The following is a 13,209-nucleotide window of genomic DNA, read 5'->3' on the forward strand; positions in this document are numbered from 1 at the left end:
ATAAATAAGAGACTAAATCATTAAATGGGGGAAACAAGACAAGTATTCACTGCAAAAGAATTCCAAATAAAATACAAAGATACCCCCCCCCCCCGCCACAGCCCCAGAGGTAGAGCTTAATTCCCCACCTCTTGTGTGTGGATGGTACTTGGTGACTTATAAGAAAGGATGGAATGGGAAAATAATAATTTTCCAGTAGCAAAACCTGGGAGACACAACCTTAGCAAGTGGTCAATATTATTATCACCAGTGATACCATGGTCTCTATCATCTACCTCCTCATTTGAAGAGATGAGAAAGGCACTTCACCGTTGCAGTATTTTTCTCCCAAACCCATAAGTCCATCTCATCGTGAAAAAACACTGATAAACCCAAATTGGGTGACATACCACAAAACACTTTCAGAAGTGTCAAGGTTTAGAAAAAACAAAAGAAAAATGAAAAACTGTAACATATTACAGGATATTGAGGAAACAGGACAACCAAGTGCCAAGTGATAATATCCCGGACCAGATTTGGACCAGAAAAAGGACATTAGTGAAAAAAGTGGTGAAATCAGAATAAAAGCTATAGTTTAGTTAATAGCAGTTCACCAATGTTAATTTCTTAGTTTTGACAAATTTAACATGGTTGTCCAATATATGAACATTAAGAGAAACTCTTAATCAGTACATTAAAATGAACTTAAATCATCTTAAGCACCAGTGTGAAAGGTATATGCAAAGTCCCTAGATTATCCTTGCAACTTTTCTGTAAATCTAAAGTTATTCCAAAATAAAGCTTGTATAATATTAATAAATCAAAATACCTGCATCAAATTTACTACAGGGTGACTCATACTCTGTATTAACTCACTGAAATAAAATACGCCAATAATACAAGGAATTTTGAAATATACTGAATAAACATTTTAGCATCTTGTAGATATTCCCAGAAGAAAAATCATTTGAAGAGATTCAGAATTGTTACCTGTTTCTATGGTAACTCATGATTTTGTGGAATTATAAAGAAAATCCTCTGCAAGGATTTTCTATAAAAGAAACCCCACTCCCCTATGCAAGAGGTATCTACTAGGCACACCTTCCCCACCTGCAACTCCAAGCCCAAACTGTAAAGGAGAGGAGAAAAGGATACAGAAGAGAATAAGCATGTCAACAGTCTTGTGGGGAACTGGGTCTTTCTGAAGGTCAAACAAGGAAAGACAGTTCCATTGAACCTCTTGTTGAATTCGGGATTTCCCACCACACAGGGAGATTGGCGACTGTTCCCCAGACAGGTGTCTGCTTACACAATGCACTCAGGGATCTGCGCCCCTTCCCCCACACCTGTTGGAACAGGAGAGAAGAAAACACACAACTGGGCAGAATGGAGATGGTGGCTATAAGGCAAACAGCCTGCTTGTCCATCAGTGTGGGCCAAAGTAGCGTGAGCTTCCCATGAGTCAAGGGGAGGTCACAGAAACTCAGTGGAGCAGTGACAAAGTATTATGTTTGCCCGTGTTTTGTTTTGTTTTGTTTTTTTCCTTACTGGACCCATAGAGAGACTCCATTTCCCAGCCTTCCTTAGATTTAGGTTAGGACCACTAAGTTCTCCCCATGAGAATGTGAGTGAAAGAACTACTCAACTTCCTGTCACAGGAATATTGTATGGCATATTATTAGATCTAAAAAAAAAAAAAAAAAAAGCATGGATGTGAATCTCCAAGAGCTCTCTTTCTCCATCCCTCTCCCCGCTCTTTCCTACTTTCTCCTCAACTCAGAGTTCGAAATGAAGAACCACAAGATGAGGAGTCACAAAATGGAATCCACTGGGCCTTTGATTCACTATTGGAGAAGAGCTGCCATAGTGAGTCATTTGTTCCACACTAGACTGTGATATAAATACATTAAGTTATTGAGATTATTACAGCAAAACTTAGCCTCACCTAAAGATAATTAAGGATTAAATCCTAATTAAAGACAGCTTGAGCTCTCTTGTGAGTATCCTACCCAAGATGGTTGCCCATTGACATCACCACTGGACATCTGCCTCTTGTACCCATCCTCGAAAAAGTAGACCATGTACCACTTTCCTCCTTCTAGTCCTTCTGGCCCTTCTGGTAAGGGGGAAAATGGAGGAGGAGGAGTAATTCAATAGGAGACTGGAATTTCAAAAGTGAAAGCAATCCAAAAAATCATGGAATCCATTAACAAAGCTGTTTTCTAAAATAACACTTAGAAAAAAAGACATTTATTGTTAGTATCTCAATAAGCTAATTTCCCTTAGTATGTCATTTCAGTTTTGTCCTACAACTTGGCTCTACATAAGACAACATAAGTTTATTGTCAAAAAACTGGTTTGACAGGGGCACCTGGGTGGCTCAGTCAGTTAGTGTCTGACTTTGGCTCAGGTCTTGATCTTGTGGTTGGTGAGTCCAAGCCCCACATCGGGCTCTGTGTTGACAGCTCAGAGCCTGGAGCATGCTCTGGATTCTGTGTCTCCCTCTCTTTCTCTGCCCCTCCCCAGCTCATGCTCCGTCTCTGTCTCTCAAAAATAAATATTAATCGCTTTTCGGCCTTTTGGCTAAGATCAAGTGTAGTGTCTGTTCTTATCAGTTCAAAAATAAATATTAAAAAAAAAATTTTTTAACTGGTCTGACAAATGGTAAATCAGGTTTTTGACTTTCTCACATAATATTAGACATTAGCTATTTGGGGTTTTTTAAACCCATTTCTCCCAGATTTCAATAAGGGGGGGGTTTTGCTTATTTTTGCCAAAATTTTCCCATTCACTCTTAGACAATGTTTAAATATGCTTAAAGACCCTAGTTTAATTTTAGCTAGATGATACAAACATTAAAAATAGTTCACAGAAGTGAACAGTAGCAAACACCTCTTTCAAAGAATCAACGTTACTAAAGCTTTGTCACCTTAAGTCTTCCCAAATACCACACGTGCATGTATCAGTCAATTTTGAAATGGGAGAGCTCATGTATCAGAGTTCCAATAGCACAGCCCTCTAGTCCACACCCAGAGACCTGCCGTGTTCCTGGCTGAAGTTTCATGGTTCTTGACAGACAAGCACAAGGAAGTCCTCACCAGCCTGGCACACAGGTGTGAGACCAGGCTGCACCCCTAACAATCACTTGGGTAAAATTGGAACTCCAAGATTTTCACACACACATTTAAAATTCAAACAGCTTATGCAAACCATGAATCGATATTCAAGTAAAACTTGAATAGAGACTGTATCATTTAAAAAGGAAATGGAAATATGTGCCCAATTCTTTGGGTTCTGCATTTCCTGGGGAGAGTTGATAGCTTTCTAAGATTGAGATTGTTGGAAGCCTAAGAGATGGAGCAAGATGTGGGAGCAGAAATCAACTGCCTTTTTTTTTTTCTTCTTAAGTTTAAGCACATGCGTGGGGAGGGGAAGAGAGAGGAAAAACAGAATCCCAAGTAGGCTCCACACCGACAGCATGAACCCAACACAGGGCTCAATCTGACAAACCATGAGCCAAAATCGAGAGTCGGATGCTTCACGCCAGAGCCACCGAGGTGCCCCTCGACTGCTGTTTTATTACAAGGCACCAGCTGTCCAGGCCCCGTCGCACACCATGCACAAGGCCAAGGCTGCAAACCCACCACAGCCTTGCCCACGTCACACAACTTGGCAACACAAGCTTTGAAAACCCAGGCACAGTCTAGCTGGCAAATGAATCATCACAACACCCAGCTCTGAACGGTACAGTTATTTTACAGGCCCATTCTAGAAAATTCCCAGAGAGGGCAGGACCACCACAGTTAGGATGGGATGGCTCCCCCAACTGCCTCTCCATTCTCAGAAGGTTTTTGAAGTTGTTTTATTTTTTTTAATGTTTATTCATTTTTTGAGAGAGACAGAGCGTGAGCAGGGGAGGGACAGAGAGAGAGGGAGACATAGAATCCGAAGCAGGCTCCAGGCTCTGAGCTGTTAGCGCAGAGCTGGACTCAGGGCTTGAACTCTTGAACTGTGAGATCATGACCTGAGATGAAGTCATGGGCACTCAACCAATGAGCCACCCAGGTGCCCCAAGAGCTTTGCGGTTTCTAACAGCACTTTTTCCAGCACTCCCCCATCCTTAACTCAGACTTGACCATCACACCATGACGAATGACCACGCTCACTTTCCAGCTGAGGAAACCTCACCAAGAAGCCTAAGGATTTGCCCATATGATAAAGCTGGTGTGGAACAAAGTAGAAACCTGAAGCCAAATCTTCTTTCTGAGTCTAGGGCCTTCCCTCCAGGACGTAAGCTCTGCCACATCACCTGGACAACAGTCAGGTGACAATATAGGTTCAGAGACATCATCTCCATCACCTTATATGCAGGACAACCTCTCTTCGTTGAGTCCCTGTCAAAAGGTAAAAGGTAGCATCTCAGTCTTTCCCCACCCGACCTGGAATAAAATAGGAGATTCCAGAAGCCACAGACAAGTCACCTGCACACTGGCTATCCACAAGTGTTCAAATCCCTTAACCATTACGTGTACTCTAAAAATATACAGGACTCCAACTGTTAAAAAATGGAGGGTGGATAAGGTAGGACAGGCGTCTGGCTGGCTCAGTCAGTAGAGCATGCAACTCTTGATCTCAGGGTTTTGAGTTCAAGCCCCATGTTGGGCACAGACCTTACTGCAAAAAAAAATGGGGGATAAGAGAAAATCCTGAAGCCAGCCAGGCCTCCAAACCCACAAGCTAGATGATGTGCAGATTTCTTCTAACTTTGCTGTAACATTTCTGATCGATGTTCTAAAGCTGCACCAGCACTGGCTAATGAGCACTGAACACATGGTTAATCCCAACCGAGGCATTGTAAGTATAAACCAAACAGTCATTTTTAAAACTCAGCATGGGAGGAAAAAAAATCTCATTAATATTTTATATTGATTACACAATGAAATGGTATTTGGGTATTTTTAGTTAAATAATGTTATTGAATAACTTCATCTGTTTTACCTTTCAGTGTAACTACTAGAAAATTTAAAATTAGACATGTGGCTCACATTCTATTACTATTGGACAGTGCTGTTCTGAAGACAGAATTCATGATCAAAACCGTTTCTGCCAGAGATGGAAACCCAAACAGGCCAGGCAGAGAGCCTCTGCAAGGCATTTCCTCCCGTCCTCCAGGGTGCCAGGACCTCGCCAGCAGGACACGGTCCTGCCTCCTTCAGTAGGACCACACCCTCCCCACAGCCCAACTCAGGCAGTGCAAATGAACAGACCCCCCCCCCCCACCTCAGTCCCCCAGGAATGTCACCAGTCCTTCTTCCTCCCCCACCACTGAGGCTACCATTCCAGGGAGCAAGAGACTCGAATCCCTGAAACAGCCCCCAATCCCACAGAGACCAGGATGATTTCGTAAGAAAGATCCCAGCAGGTCTCCTTCTGTGAACCACTGGCCTCCCAACTTGCAGAATCATGTACCCTATCAGGGGCACCTGGGTGGCTCAGTTGGTTCAGCATCCGACTTCAGCTCAGGTCATGATCTCATGGTTCATAAATTTGAGCCCCGCATCAGGGTCTGTGCTGACAGCTCAGAGCCTGGAATCTGCTTCAGATTCTGTGTCTCCCTCGCTCTCTGCCCCTCCCCCACTCTCTCTCTCTCTCTCTCTCTCTCTCTCTCAAAAATAAACATTTTTAAAAAATTAAGAATCATATACCTACCAGAAGGAAAAAAAAAAAAAACTTCAGTCCAACCCCCAATACACACTTCCTACTGCATTTACAGGCACATTTAACACATACTCAAAAATATAAATTTAGAAGGCAGAGATAAAGATGAAATTAAGAAATTCAAAACTAATTCTGTTATTCTTAATCCTTTTTTTTCCACTAAAAACACTTCTTCTTTCAATGACTCTGCCACCAAATGTGTTTCGTTTGGTTTTTTTGTTTTGTTTTGTTTTCTTAAATCTCAGTTTAACACCTTATGGTAGAATCAAACCTTTGAAACGCTCTAAGGACAGTGTATTTCAATATCTACCTCCACTACCTGGTCTAGCTTAAAAAAGACACCTCACATAGACACCTGGGTCCAAACAGCAGAACTATTCTTAAAGTCTTAATTCTCCAGTTTCAGTCTCCTACACTAATTATTCAAAGGCTTCTTTACTAAAATTAGGAACTTTCCATTTTCCCTTTCAGTCAGTTGGTCTTGCAAACTAATTGGAAAATGTTCCATTTTGACAAAAATCTTCACTGAGTTTGAAACCCTTTGCATGATTTTAGTTGAAGATTTTCAAGTATAAAGGAATGAGTTTACACGACAAAACAGCTACCACTTTCCACAATGAAAATCGTTTAGCAATCAAAGTGTGTCCACACACTTATTTTCTAGATGTCCTTTCTGTAGCACATGATCGTTAAAAGAAAACACCTACTTCCTTATTCATTAACTTATCATCTCTATTTTGGAAGCAGATTATGTGCATTAGTTTTTCAAGTATCTGCGGGGCAGCAATACGACAGCCAAGTATCACTTGAAAGGCCAAAATGCCTGCCTTTACAAGAACAATTCCTAATCCGTCTTCAACAACTCCTTTAGGTAATCTGCTCCCATTAGTTTTTGTGGTACCAAAGATTATAAGGATCACTCCCCATGCCACTGTAATGTGCTGTAAGATTTTCTGACTACTTAAGATGCTGTAATCTGGAAATCTACTTAATCGGGTAGAGATAAACCTCCATACAGAGTCAGTCGCCCTTGTCAGCAGAACCCACGCTCTTCTCTTGAAATGCCCTGGGGCTGCTGACCTTCATGCATCGAAGGAACCAGGGCAATGTGCAGACAGACTATTATGTAAAGTACAGTTCCTACCGTTAGACAGAAGTAAATATAAGCAGAACGTCTACTGCTTTGTTTTCTTGCATCCCAGTGGAATATCTTCTACAGGTCTGGAGTGTGAGCACCTTACTTTTAGAAAGTGCTGCTACAGACATCAATGGGTCAGGCCAAGATTTTCACTGTCAAAGCTACTTCTAACCCAGTTACTCGTAGAACCGACAATATTGTTCTTCTCCAGGAGGATTCTGGAAGACAGGTATTGCACTGCAAAATCTTTTCACGGTTCTGGTTCTGTCTTTCCTGCCAGCACTTGGCTGTACCCTAAGGAATGGGTTCAATTACGGTCATACACCTCCTTCTGCTGAATAAATGCTCAATCTCTTTCCACCAACACCACTCGCCACCTGCAATCCTCAGCTGCTTCTCAATTCCTGACTGCTTTTTTGTTCTCTTTACCACCTTTCTGAATCCACCACTCCCTAGTGGTGCCTAGTAACTACGGTCCGTAACTTATTCAGGGTTCACTCCTTGTAGTTTAAAAACAGAAAATTGTTTTTTTTCCTTTAACAATCCTACTTAATAAGAAGTCAAAGCACACCTTTCCTTCTGAACATTTAGAAAATTATTTCTAAGAAATGCAGCAAAAATTTATACATTGAATCCAGAGTCTATGAATCAGTAGAATCACGTGACCTTTACCCCTTTGCCTGCTCTACAACACACCTGGCCATCCACTTCCAGATACATTTTCCAAACCAGCATTTCACCCATGCTGCATTTTCAACGCCACTTACATCTATCCCCCCCCTCCACCCGCCCCCCGACAGGAATACTCCAGGTGAAGCATGCTCGGCCCAATTTCTCCTTATACTTCCTCCCCTTTTGGCCTATCAATTACTACTCACCCATCCACAGCCAACACCTGCCACCCCAGCCTGAGCAGCTGTCTTGCTTCATGCTCTGCTTAAAGGGCCCTTATCTTCCAGCAATGTTTTACCCTGTTTTGTCTTCTCCAACAAACAGCATGGTACAGTGCATAAATTCAGCCCACCCTAGTAGCTGGGTTTATTTTCTAATAAACAGTATAGCTTTATATACATGTATATACACACACATATATATATACACATATACATATACACATATATGTGCATACATATATACATAAATAATTATAATGACACAACCGGGAACACACATTATCTGGGGTACTTTTAATACATGAAAAAAGTTTTTTCTTGACCAATGGCTAATTATGTCAGGAAGGGAATCAAAGCTGCTCCTCCAAGAGCAGAAAAGACTCTGGGCTCAATCCCACTACTTTAATGTATACCTAGTATCATCGGACGCAGGACTTCCTGCCATAATATTTTCAAGCTGAGACAAGGAGCGTCGGCAATGCCATTCCCACAGCCAATGTGCCAACAAGCATGCCCTCTGGAACAGAGATTCACTGCCACTGGGAATTATAAGCTTTCCGCGAGCCTCAAAGAAGCCATGTCACCACTCCCCCCAAAAATACACACACCACAATGTGTAGACAACACTGGGGGCTGAGGTCCAAAGCATTGATGGCCTTGAAACCCTAGGACAAGACACCTGGTTGGTTTTTCCAATGTCACAGGGCTTGCAGGTCAGGTGACAAGCAACGAGTGCTTCAGCCTCACAGATTCCTTCCCAGAAGTTCACATATAAGCCAAAGGGTAGTTTTGTTTAAAGAAAAAACCATTAACATACCAGTACAGATGCTGAAAATACATACCTATTGTCACTATCTAGGGGTAAATTCTTACCCTTCCTTAAAGTATTCAGTATTTGCTCACTCTGTTACAAAATAATGTGACCTCATTGCCCAGTGGTAGCAACCTCTCACTGGTTCAGCCTCACCCAGTTCTGGGCAGAAAAGGATGGACAGTTCTTCTTGTTGTTCAACCGCTTTTTTCAGAGTAAACCATCCCTTTGGCATTTCTAACCCTCCCAGCTTCCACTGGCAGCCAAACAAACCCCTGTTTGCCTTTTAAGACTGAGGATCAAAATCCCTCCTGTGCATTCTGGCTCTTTCCTCTCTCTCCCTTTTTTCTGTCCTCCTGTTTCAAAACCACACTGAGGAAAGCACATCCTCACTGCTCCTGCCCCCGTCGGAACCAAAGTCCATCATAGTTTTCCTTGGCAACCACTCCTAGAGCATCTTCTTTGAAGCACTTTATAAAGTGTTTATATCAAATGCCCTGAAAAACCTAATTAACAAATCCCTGAAAAGGAAGTCCTGTTAAAGGGGGAAAAAAAAACAAAAAAGAAGTCATAACAAGAAAGCAAACAGCCCAATTAAGAACATGGCAAAAGAACCAAAGACACTTCAAAGGAAATCTACAGATGGCAAATAAGCACGTGAAAACATCCTCAGCATTTTTAATCCAGCGAAGTTTGTCATAAAACCACAGTGAGCTACTGCTATACGTCCATTAGAATTGCAAAGAAAAACCTGACACTACTAAGTGCTGGTAAGGATGTACAGTTATTAGAACTTTCACACACTACTGGGAAGAATACAAAATGGGGTGGTTGCCGTGAAAAACAGTCTGGCGGCTTCTTACACAGTAAAACATGCACTTGCCAAACGACCCTCAGCCAGCTATCATCGGAGAGCCATCTAGCTAGATCAGACTAGATCCAGAGGAAACGGTGAATGCACGACTCCGAATGACAACCTACCAGCTGTGTGAAGTGGCCTGGTGGTCACAAACTCATGATCATTTTTTAAGGTCGGACAGGTTTGTGTTCAAGGTCTGATTCTCACTTACTAGCTGTCACTGTGGCAGGCTATGTTTCTAAAACTAGTTTTCCTACATTCAACAAAACTAAAAGGCAACCAATGGAATGGGAAAAGATATTTGCAAATGACATATCGGACAAAGGGCTAGAATCCAAAATCTATAAAGAGCTCACCAAACTCCACACCCAAAAAACAAAAAATCCAGTGAAGAAATGGGCAGAAAACATGAATAGACACTTCTCTAAAGAAGACATCCAGATGGCCAACAGGCACATGAAAAGATGCTCAACATCGCTCATCAGGGAAATACAAATCAAAACCACACTCAGATACCACCTCACGCCAGTCAGAGTGGCCAAAATGAACAAATCAGGAGACTATAGATGCTGGGGAGGATGTGGAGAAACAGGAACCCCCTTGCACTGTTGGTGGGAATGCAAACTGGTACAGCCACTCTGGAAAACAGTGTGGAGGTTCCTCAAAAAATTAAAAATAGACCTACCCTATGACCCAGCAATAGCACTGTTAGGAATTTACCCAAGGGATACAGGAGTACTGATGCATAGGGGCACTTGTACCCCAATGTTTATAGGAGCACTCTCAACAATAGCCAAATTGTAGAAAAAGCCTAAATGTCCATCAACTGATGAATGGATAAAGAAATTGTGGTTTATATACACAATGGAGTACTATGTGGCAATGAGAAAGAATGAAATATGGCCCTTTGTAGCAACGTGGATGGAACTGGAGAGTGTGATGCTAAGTGAAATAAGCCATACAGAGAAAGACAGATACCATATGGTTTCACTCTTATGTGGACCCTGAGAAACTTGACAGAAGACCATGGGGGAGGGGAAGGGAAAAAAAAAAAAGAGGTTAGAGTGGGAGAGAGCCAAAGCATAAGAGACTCTTAAAAACTGAGAACAAACTGAGGGTTGATGGGGGGTGAGGGGAAGGGGAGGGTGGGTGATGGGTACTGAGGAGGGCACCTTTTGAGATGAGCACTGGGTGTTGTATTGGAAACCAATTTGACAATAAACTTCATATATTAATAAATAAATAAATAAATAAATAAATATAAAACTAGTTTTCCTAGTTTATACAAAAAAGGTGTTAATGATGGGGCTGCTGCAAGGCAGCCTGACAGCCAACTGGGAGGTACCACCAGTACAGTGTTTTCTCCATAAAACTGCTCATATTCTTATAGAGCAGATGGCAGAGACACAGTTCTGGGCACCCTCACCTCCCCTGCTAAGTGCAGCTCTACCCAGTAACCCCTCGACAATTCAGCACTAAAAGAATAACCTCCAGGGACACCTGGGTGGCTCAGTCATTTAAATGTCTGATTCTTGATTTCGGCTCAGGTCATGTTCTCACCATTTGTGAATTCAAGTCACACATCGGACTCTGAGCCAACAGTGCAGAGCCTGCTTGGGATTCTCATTCATTCTCTCTCTCTCTCTCTCTCTCTCTCTCTCCCTCTCCCTCCCTCCCTCCTTCTCTGCCCCTCCCCCACTCATGCTGTCTCTGTCTCTCTGAAAATAAATAATCTTGAAAATTAAAAAGAATAACCTCCAGGACAGCAGGCAACCTTGCCCTACACTACAGCTGGCTCTGACTGCTCCGTGTCTCTGCTATACCATCATGGTTTGAACATCGCCCCTGTCACAAGAGCATGTGTGCAGAACACCTGACATGTTGTGAACACTGCATGTTATGAATAAATGCTGGCTATCATCAGAGTTCTTGGGAAGCTCTTAGAAAAATGAATTGCATCCCACAATTCTAGGGAGGATCTGTCAGGTGGAGGTGAGAGAAAATAAGTGTGGAGCTGAGAAAGAGCCTGGGAGAGGTCAGGTGAGGAAACTGGCCCACATGGTGGGGGAGGCATCAGCCGGAGAAGAGTGAAGAACAGGGCTGAGCAAGTAGTGGATAGGTCCCTATCATGGAGGGTCTTAACAAAGAGTTTAGGTTTGATGGAGAAGGAAATGGTAAATCATTCTTCTTTCAACTCCCAGAGCACCTGCAAAACCTCTCCCATTATCTTTATCACAAGGAAATAGTACCCTGTGTGTGTGTGTGTGTGTGTGTGTGTGGGTGTGTGTGTGTGTGTGCGCGCACGCGCGCAGGCCTTCTACTGAACTGTGAGCTCCTTAACAGCACGTAAAGGTCTCTGGTTCCTAAACATGTGACCAGGAAGCACTCCCTGGAGCTGGAGTTCACAATACCCACCGCTCCAAACCTCAGTCTACACCCATCCTCCAATCCCCTGTGAACCCCCTCTGCCTGACAGGCCCCATCCTGCTTGCAGATCCTCAAGGATTCCTGACTAGCACCTCCTGTAATCAGTACTCATGATCACAAACCCAAGTCGAGCCTTGAGGTAACCCACAGCTCATTTTCTTCCAAAAAATGAAAGAGAGGAGAGGACAACTCTTTAGATCTGTCTTCTACTCTAGCTGCACTTCAGCCACTGCTTCTGTACTCCAAAACCTGTCTTGTTAGATCTCTTATCTGATCTCTCCTTGAGAACACAACAGAAGAGAGAATAAGAGTATAGAGCTTTTCCAATCTAAAAGCTCAACTTCAAGCAACCATAGTCTGTCTTTCCTCACCCCAGAATCTGCCCTTCCAAGCTTATTATCACTCCAGGTTTGATACTGACATACTAAACTAATGGTTATCTAATTCCAACCCAGATTCCCGAAAAAGAAATAACATGGGACCAAAAAAAAAAAAAGTAATTTCATTCACTTCCTCAATTCAATTTAATTGCCTATGATTATATTATTATACCCCCCCACATACACACACAAACATAACATGTAATTTCTCAATGACTTAGACAAGTCTGGGATTAGCAATGGTCAGCCAAAGATATACTTGATCTCAATTTCGGTTAGAAGGATGTTTTATTTGGTGTCCTGATATTTTTGGCAATACTCTAAAGGCTGCCAAGTTTACAGGTGGCCACTACAACAGAAGACTCTGAAACAGCATTAAAAGATCGCAATTTAAACCCAAGACAACAGCATGCTCAAAACAGATATATCATTTCCATTACTAGGCAGGTATACTAATTCAGGAGTTTTAATGGCTTAAGAAAATATGTATTGATGGGGCTTCCACTCTCCCTTTCTAACAGCAGCTATGTTTTGCTTTCCGCCACAGGAGAAGCAACAAGTATGTATCTACCCTTTTCCTACCCGAAATCACTATCCCTCTCCACCTCTCTTGAAATGAAGAGAACTTCAATTTACTCTCAAACCCTAAAGGAGACAAGTGAGATTAGAAGACACAAAAGCCAATTTAATTTCTGCATATACTCATCAGTACTCTCCAAGTGCACGTTTGCTAAAGCTGAAGAATGCCCAGGTGAAACTAGTGAGCAAAACAAAGCAAGAGGAGACCAGGTTTAATAATGAGGATGGGCACAAAAAGACAAAGGGCAGGAGGCAAAGCCCAGAGCAGGGTATCGCGGTCAGGATGCCAAGGAAAAATATGGGGAAAGCTGCCTAAGAGTAGAATCCTGCTGATCCCTCGGGCTCACTGGCCATCTAGTTAGTTGAAAGAGCTCCCCAAAAAGAGGGTTTTCATAAGACTTCTCATGCTCCAAATGACAAGGAGA

General features: G+C 42.5%; 1 protein-coding gene and 1 pseudogene across 7 annotated transcripts in view; one reads left to right on the plus strand and one right to left on the minus strand.

The window, feature by feature from the left end:
* LTBP1 (latent transforming growth factor beta binding protein 1) overlaps positions 1-13,209 on the minus strand; it is a 402,262-nt gene that overhangs the window by 316,504 nt on the left and 72,549 nt on the right. The window lies entirely within an intron of this gene.
* Positions 2,543-2,666, plus strand: LOC125937809 (uncharacterized; annotated as a pseudogene).

The sequence above is a fragment of the Panthera uncia genome (genome assembly GCF_023721935.1).
Source record: "Panthera uncia isolate 11264 chromosome A3 unlocalized genomic scaffold, Puncia_PCG_1.0 HiC_scaffold_12, whole genome shotgun sequence".
NCBI lineage: Eukaryota > Metazoa > Chordata > Mammalia > Carnivora > Felidae > Panthera > Panthera uncia.